The sequence below is a fragment of the Curcuma longa genome, chromosome 1 (genome assembly GCF_044706935.1).
Source record: "Curcuma longa cultivar G26 ecotype Majalengka, Jawa Barat chromosome 1, ITB_CL_G26_1.1, whole genome shotgun sequence".
Taxonomy (NCBI): Eukaryota; Viridiplantae; Streptophyta; class Magnoliopsida; order Zingiberales; family Zingiberaceae; genus Curcuma; species Curcuma longa.
In genome coordinates this window covers 4,658,617-4,667,261 of record NC_133861.1, presented here as the reverse complement: position 1 = coordinate 4,667,261, position 8,645 = coordinate 4,658,617, and positions in this window count along the sequence as shown.

Genomic DNA, 8,645 nt, shown 5'->3' with positions numbered 1-8,645 from the left:
ACATAGGGCTTCTATTTGGCTTGAGTTGATGGAATAACACATCAGCCAACTAAGTTGCATGAGTGGACTACTTAGTATTAGTACCCGAGTGGTTAAGGGGGAGATTTTTGAATCTCAAATGATTTATGCCATACTTATTTTGATATGTTGTCAAAATTAGTTTAAGTTAGGTTTTTTTGTATTACTAACATGTGTGTATAAGCGTACAAAGATTTAGGAGAGCACACAAGTACAAGAGGCTCAAGATTCGATGGAATACAATGAAGAGTGATATGGTACACCCGAGGGATTGAAAAAGATGAGGAGCATTGGAGACAACAAGACTTTGACAGAAGACGCAAGCGAACGAGAAAGATGACACAGGAAGAGAGCCGATGGACTTGGTGCATACAAAGGATGAGAAGTTGCAAAAGAGTATTATGGTGGAGTGAGAAGGAGTGAGCATATGAGGGATGAGTCCTACAAGGTAAGCTGATGAGATGAGTTGAGTGACCTGTATTCGGGTTGAGGGTAGAGCTCAACAATAGGCAAACTCAAGCATAGTCGACTAAGTTAGAAGGTTTAAGCAACCGAAAAAAGGTTTTCGATCGATCGGACAAGCCAATTCGGTCGACCTATGCATAAAATAATTCATATATGCTTTCACGTTATCGTTGAAGTTGGTTTAGTCGATCGAACATTGGAATCAGGCGATCAGAAGCCACGTGGAAGTTAATCCATCAGCGCGAAACCGATGTAAGCAGGATCGAGCGATCAAAGTGCATGATCAGGGTCCAGATGACATGTGGAAGAAGATCCAAAATAGTTATTCAAAGCTGACCAAGTTCTAGTCGACAGGGAAGGTATTCGAGTGATTGGAAGGATGCCACATCAATTAAAGGATGAGCAAAGACTATCTCACGGATCAGATTGACTTACCACGTCAATGATTTTTAGTCAACCGACTAAGCTTTTTTGATCGATCGGGCATGCCACATCTACACTTGAACCAAGTCTATAAAAGATTGTGAGGAGCTCAGTTACAAGACACAACACACATTCCAAATACCTTCTTAAGACTTTGACAGAAGACGCAAGCGAACGAGAAAGATGACACAGGAAGGGAGCCGATGGACTCGGTGCATACAAAGGATGAGAAGCTGCAAAAGAGTATTATGGTGGAGTGAGAAGGAGTGAGCATCTGAGGGATGAGTCTTACAAGGTAAGCTGATGAGATGAGTTGAGTAACCTGTATTCGGGTTGAGGGTAGAGCTCAACAATAGGCAAACTCAAGCATAGTTGACTAAGTTAGAAGGTTTAAGCAACCGAAAAAAGGTTTTCGATCGATCGGACAAGCCAATTCGGTCGACCTATGCATAAAATAATTCATATATGCTTTCACGTTATCGTTGAAATTGGTTTGGTCGATCGAACATTGGAATAAGGCGATCAGAAGCCACGTGGAAGTTAATCCATCAGTGCGAAACTGATGTAAGCAGGATCGGGCGATCAGAGTGCATGATTAGGGTCCAGATGACATGTGGAAGAAGATCCAAAATAGTTATTCAAAGCTGACCAAGTTCTAGTCGACAGGGAAGGTATTCGAGTGATTGGAAGGATGCCACATCAATTAAAGGATGAGCAAAGACTGTCTCACGGATCAGATTGACGTACCACGTCAATGATTTTTAGTCAACCGACTAAGCTTTTTTGATCGATTGGACATACCACATCTACACTTGAACCAAGTCTATAAAAGATTGTGAGGAGCTCAGTTACAAGACACAACACACATTCCAAATACCTTCTTATCTTAAAACTTTCTCTTTAATTGTAATCAACTAGTGTAAGAGGTTTCTTCACCTCCGCCACATTATTGAAGAGGAGAAGGATAGAGAGCATAGACCTTAGAGTAGCAATATGAGAGTTGTGAATCAAGTAAACAACTGTGTCTATCTCTTTTAAATTTATTTTATACACACACACATTAAGTAACTAGCAAGAGAAAAGAGCATTTAATTTACAAGTATGTTATTCACCCCTCTCCTCTAGCGATCCATACCGCTTCCGCAGCACATTCACTTAGTCATCTGTTTGGATGATTTTAATTTAAATCACCTAAATAATCATGTTGACTTTGTATATGTATGTTAAGTTTCATGGTTATAAGATATGAGTCAATTGATAATATCTAGAGTCAACAAGAACTACATCAAAGGTAAAGACGAATCTAGGGAGGGGCTGTCATGGACTATAACCCAACTTATATTTTTATTATCTATATAAGTTTTTTTACATACATATTAGGATTAGGGCTCTCCTCTTTTCTTTGTTCTTTGCCCCCTTCATCTCTCCTTCTCCTTAATTATGACTGGGAAGCATGTTGATGTTGCCTTCGGAGATGATGGAAGGTTGTCGGCTCTGCTGACGACGATGGAGTGAGGAAGAGGAGAATAGCAAGATACTGCGGCAAAAGTAAGTATTCCCATTAAATCATAAAAATATTTTCCAACATGAATTTTTTCTCATTTCTATAATATTTTTATTTTTTTAGAAAAAACAAAATTATTAGTTTATGTTCAGAGAGAGCTAAACTAAATTGAGCTAATTTTTATTTTATTTAAGCTTATTTAATAGAGTATTGAGTCATTGATTGACTATTACTTGTTTATTTATTTGATTGTTTTTTTATTTATTTAGGAATATAACTTAAATTATATCAAAGTGTAACATCAATTTGCTATGAAGAAAGGAAAGGCACTTTATCCTCTTTCTTTAAGAGATTGTTAAACTTGTGACAACATTTCAATTTCTACCGTTTCTATAATGCAACACCAATCTAGTGAAAATCTTCAAATTTTCGGTGTTTAAATTCCTTCAATTTTCTCCCTTAATGATGATCATTAGTCATCCTCTATTTATATTGAACGAGATCCAAAAAAAAAAAGAAAACAAATATGTGAATATCATATTGATACGGTGGAGTCTCTGGACTGACACGTGGTTGCTGAGAGAACATCACGCGGCGCTGAGAAACAGGAAGGAGAAGAATTATTAAGAAAGATCAAATAATGTTTGATAATGGGGTAATTGATAAACATATACCCCTTAGGTCCTGATAATAGTCACCCTTAAGGTTTAGGGCTTAACCTCTGCACCCATTGGCTATCACACGTCAATCGCATTCAACCTCAAGTCTCGATCTCGAGTTTTAATCTCGGTACTCACTAGGCATCACACGCCGACCTCATTTCGGTCTTGAGTCTCGACCTCGAGTTTCGGTTTCGGCATTCACTTGGCATCACGTGCTAACCCCATCTCGGCCTTGAGTCTCGACCTCAAGTTCCGATCTCGGCACTCACTCGACATCACGCAGCAACCTCATCTCGACCTTGAGTTCCGACCTAGGCACTCGCTCGGCATCACGTGCTGATCTCATCTCGGCCTCGAGTCTTGACCTCAAGTTTCAGTTTCGGCACTTGCTCGACATCATGCGCCGACCCCATCTCAGTCTCGAGTCCAGACCTTGAGTTTTGATTTCAGCACTCACTCGGTATCACAGGCCGACCCCATCCAGCCTCGAGTTTGAACCTCGAGTTCTGGTCTCGGCATTTGCTCAGCATCACGTGCTGACCTCATCTTGGCTTTGAGTTCCGACCTCGAGCTTCAGCCTCGACACTTACTCAACATCACGTGCCAACCTTATCCTAGCCTCAGGTCCCAACTTTATAGCCTACTTAATCCTAGCAGTCAGTTGCTCGTGCGATCAGGGAAGCCTAAGACTGTTTCTTTTGAAAAAATCAGGTATTCCCAAAAGATACGGACAATCAGAATCTTTTTAAACTGAAACGAGTATTTTAGAATATTTCATAAATGGGCGCTAGTATTTCGGAGAGCAACTCTATAAAGGTTGCTCAGACCTATGTGTACAGGGGCGCATACATCAACTCTAATTTTTCCAAGTCATTAAACTTTTTCATCACGAAAAATCCTAACTTAAGTGTCAAAGTGACTTGCCGAGATCCACCCCCGACGTCATTCTAACTCTCTTTTTCAGTATTTTTCAGGTTTCTTCATCTTTCTCGGCAACTATCTTCAAGGAGTGTGCACGTCAGCAGTTCGTAAACTGGTGGCTTGATCATCCACAGTGTATTGGCCGAAACAAATATTAATGTATAAGATAAGATGTTCATCTCTAAATAGGAGCTTTACCAACTAGATATGTTGAAGTATTCGGGGACAAAATTTGGAAGTCAGAATTGTCGATTTTAGAAAAAAATGATTCTAGAAAATTTTATTGGTTAAAGTATTCACCTTCAATAAATAAGGCATATTATTTTTATTATTTTCTTTTTCTAAATAATGTTAATTCGTCTAATATATTAGCACTAGTCAATCAAGGATTGGACAATTAGAAAAGGATAAGCCAAGGAAGAACATGTGCATTTCTTGTCCATATTATTGCTGTAACTTCTTCGCCTCATACTATATGTGAGAGAGGACTAAAATTTGATGAGGCTCTTGCAAAATATTGATAATGTGATGCATGCCTAATCTAAAGAGGAAAAAGAAAAAAATCATTTGCTTTTGAGGACCTCAATTGTAACCGTTCACTGACTAGCTCTTCAAGGTTGTGCTTTTAGAGGTAATGATGAATCACTATATTCATCTAATCATAGGAATTTTATTGAATTGATGTAAACTTTTACAAAAATGAATACAAAAATTGATGAAGTTGTATTTAAGAATGCTCCAAAAATATCCAATATATCGCTCCAGAAATTTAGAAAAAAGATTTTACATATTATGGTCAATAGAGTACGATAGATAGTTCGTAAAGAAGTTGAAGATAAATGCTTTTGTATTATTGTTGATGAAGCATGATATATATCTAAATGCGGAACAAATGATCATTATCTTGAGGTTTGTGAACAATCATGAGATTTTGATAGAAAGATTTTTTATCATCAAAAGTGTTAGTGACACTACCTCATTGAATCTAAAAAAAGAGATATCAAATATTCTTGTTCATCATGACCTCCAGTTAAAAAAATCAGAGGCAGATATGATGGTGCTAGCAATATGCATGGTGCATGGAATATATTTCAAGTATTATTTCACAGAGATTGTCCCTATTCATATTATATCCACTATTTTGTCCATCAACTAACATTAGTTTATGCAACTAAGGATATCAGTGTTATTTGAGAATTCTTTTCTTATTTGGACAATATTATCAATATTGTCACTTCTTCTACTAAGTACATTGTTCGGTGATATATTGCACATAGAAATGAAATTGAGCATATGTTGACAATTAAAGAAGGTGATTCTAAAATTGAGACCAATCAGATTGGAATTTGCAATTAGTAAGAGCTACTCGTTAGAGTTGTTACTATGACTCAATAAAAAACTTAATAGGTATGTACGCCGCAATTATAAAGTTTTTAAAGTTCTTAATAATCATTCTTCAAATGGAAGAGCTAAAATTGAAGTTCAGGGGATTTATAAAAATATGGCAAGCTTTGAATTTGTGTTCATTTTACACTTAATGCATAAAATTAGGAGAACAATAAATACTCATTGTCAAAATTTTCAAAAAAATCTAAAGACGTTTTGACTACTAATTATATTTGTGTATACTATTAAAACTATCCTTCAAAAACTTAAAGAATCGGATGGGAAGAATTTCTTCATAAAGTGAAAGTTTTTTGTTCGAGAAATGAAATTGATGTGTCTGACCTTGATTGTTTATATAAGATTAGTCGTTCCCATCAGCAAACTATAGTTGAGCATCATTATCACTTTGATATTTTTATTGTAGCAATAGATTTCATCTTGATGGGAGTCAAATACTCGGTTCAATAAGTCATTAGTGGAATTTTTCTCTCTCTCTTAGTACAATTTTAGATCATAAAAATTCATTTGACTCAATTAATAATGATGATATTTACAAGTTTATAATAAAGTTTTATCTTGAAGATTTCACAGATCAAGACATTATTGCTTTGAAGTATAAATTGGTACATGTAACACCCGGTAAAACATGGATCTCGAAGGGCTACCTTATGTGGGTTTGCAAAAAGAAAAGGGGAAAAAAAAGGGCTGGAGGTGCCAAGGATTGAACCTTGGACCTCAAGTAAGAAGCAAACCCAAAAGAAACATGAGTTAGCCACTAGAACTAGCACGTTATGATTAAGAAGAGAATAAGGGAAATGTCACTTAAGGCTAAGAGTTTATGAAATTCCAATTAACCAAACGAAGAGATAAGTAGTGGGTTAGGAAGTGGGAGTAGTGGGGAGTTATGGAGATAACTTCTCTCTTTCCTTTATAAACCCCTCCTCCTCACCGAGAATAGGTTTTTCCTTTCTCCTCTTTGTTCTTGGTGTTCCTCTGGCCGAAGGCGTCCAACGTTCACCCAGTTCCGGAGATCTGCGGCAAGGGTTTGGAGGAAGGATTTAGCTTTTGGTCGGGTATAAGAATTAGGAATCTCGAGGACCGGTAAGATCTCCGCTCACCTGCAACATAATGGTTTATCATTGTATGATTATGTTAGGTATGTATATGAAATTTAGATAGATTTAGAACAGTAAACATAACTTCAAACCGTAGAACATATGATTATGTTAGGTATGTATATGAAATTAAGATAGATGTTTGTATGCATGAAATGTACAAGAATATGTAGGAAGTTTTCAGTAAACAGAACAGTAAACAAAACTTAGAACGTAGAACAGATGCATGAAAGGTGTAAACGAAGAAAGTTAGGTTTGAAGGTAACGTAGAACAGACAGAATGTAGAGAACAGTAGAACAGAAAGCCTGGTAATCGACTAGTTGGTCGATTACCAGGAGGTGTAATCGATCGGTTGATCGATTACACGGTTTAATGAGGAACGGGATTAGCGACCCTTAATCGATCCACTGATCGATTAAGAGGCCGTAATCGATCGGCTGATCGATTACGGGGCTGTAATCGATCGGTTGATCGATTACGGAGCCTACTGTGAAGAACGTAAGTTATGAAATCGATCGTCTGATCGATTAAGCCTCTGTCAATCGATCACTTGATCGATTAACAGTCGTAGGATGTTGTAATCGATCTTCTGACCGATTAACAGCTTTAATGAGAAAGAGAACGTCTCTCAATCGATCCATTGATCGATTAAGGCTGTAATTGACCGGAGGATCGATTACAAAGCCCTCTGGGATGTAATGGGTAATCGATCCCCTGATCGATTAAACGAAGTTCTGATCGATCCTTAAGGATTACAGTGAGTGGTAATCGACTCTCTGATCGATTACAATACTCACTGTCCAAACCTAGATTAGGGCTTGAAAGAGATATGTTGAATGTAAGTAATCGCCTTTGAATGAGAATAAATAGTAATTGATCTTAAGAGCCATGACTAAGAATACTCTAATCCTAAGAAATTAGGGTTAGCTGGATGAGGGTTTCAAGTATAATAGTTAATTGTATTCAAACAGGATCGAATGAAATGAAATGATATACCATGTTTTAGAACCCTATAAATGTTCGACCACCTTAAGGAAGATTAGGGTGATCAAAGTAGGGCTTAAATAATGTTATTCATGATGTTATGTCTTATCTCATCCCAAGACTATATAATGAGATTATGCTATGATGTATCATGCTATATGAAATGAAATGAAAATGATGCATGAATGTTCATTATGCCATGATAAGGAAATGAAAAGAACATTCATAATGGAAATGTAAAGGAAGTATGTAAAGCATTATTTTACTTTAAAGGCACGGCTTGTATCGGATCTTAAAAGGGATCCAAGGGATGGGCACCTAAAGAACGCCCCTAGGTCGATGGTCTAAAGTACGGGCCTAGTAAGGGATGGGCTCCAAGATGCCCCTAGGTCGACGGTCTGGTGTACGGACCTAGTGCCCCTAGGTCGACGGTCTGGTGTACGGACCTAGTCCCCTAGGTCGACGGTCTGGTGTACGGACCTAGTAGGAGATGGGCTTCAAGATGTCGCTAGGCCGATGGTCTAAAGTACGGGCCTAGCAAGATGATGAATGAATGGGTACAAGCCGGGGACCCCAAATAATGATGATGATTATATTTATGATAATAAGTTTTAAAAAGCATTTTCATCATTGTATGCTTAAGATGTTAATGCGGATGGAAAGTATATGTTATGCTAAATGTTATGCTGATAGAAATGTTATGCTTATGCCAATGCTATGCTTATGAAAATGACATGTTTATATGCTTTAGGTAATGTTAATGTATGTGCATGATTTATGTAAAGGCTATGCTTAATGAGACGGTTGGTTTTTGTGAGTAGGAAAGGAGCTTACTAAGCATTCGTGCTTATAGATTTCTTTCTTATATTGCAGATCCATGTAATGGACATTAAGCAATGAGGAAGCAGCAAGAAAGGGCTGATAAAGATGTGTGTGGGGTGACTTGACAGAGATCCTGGCAACTTAATGAATTTTATGTGCATGTCTGGATGTTTCTATAATTGAATGTTTAGGCTATGCTTAGAAGTTGATAACTAGAACTTAATGTTTAGACAATGCATGCACTACAAGTTATATATATTACATATGAAATTCCTGCCATGAATATATGTTTTATTTTCCGCTGCGATTCGGGGTTTTTCGTATGTGATTATTTATAAGAATGA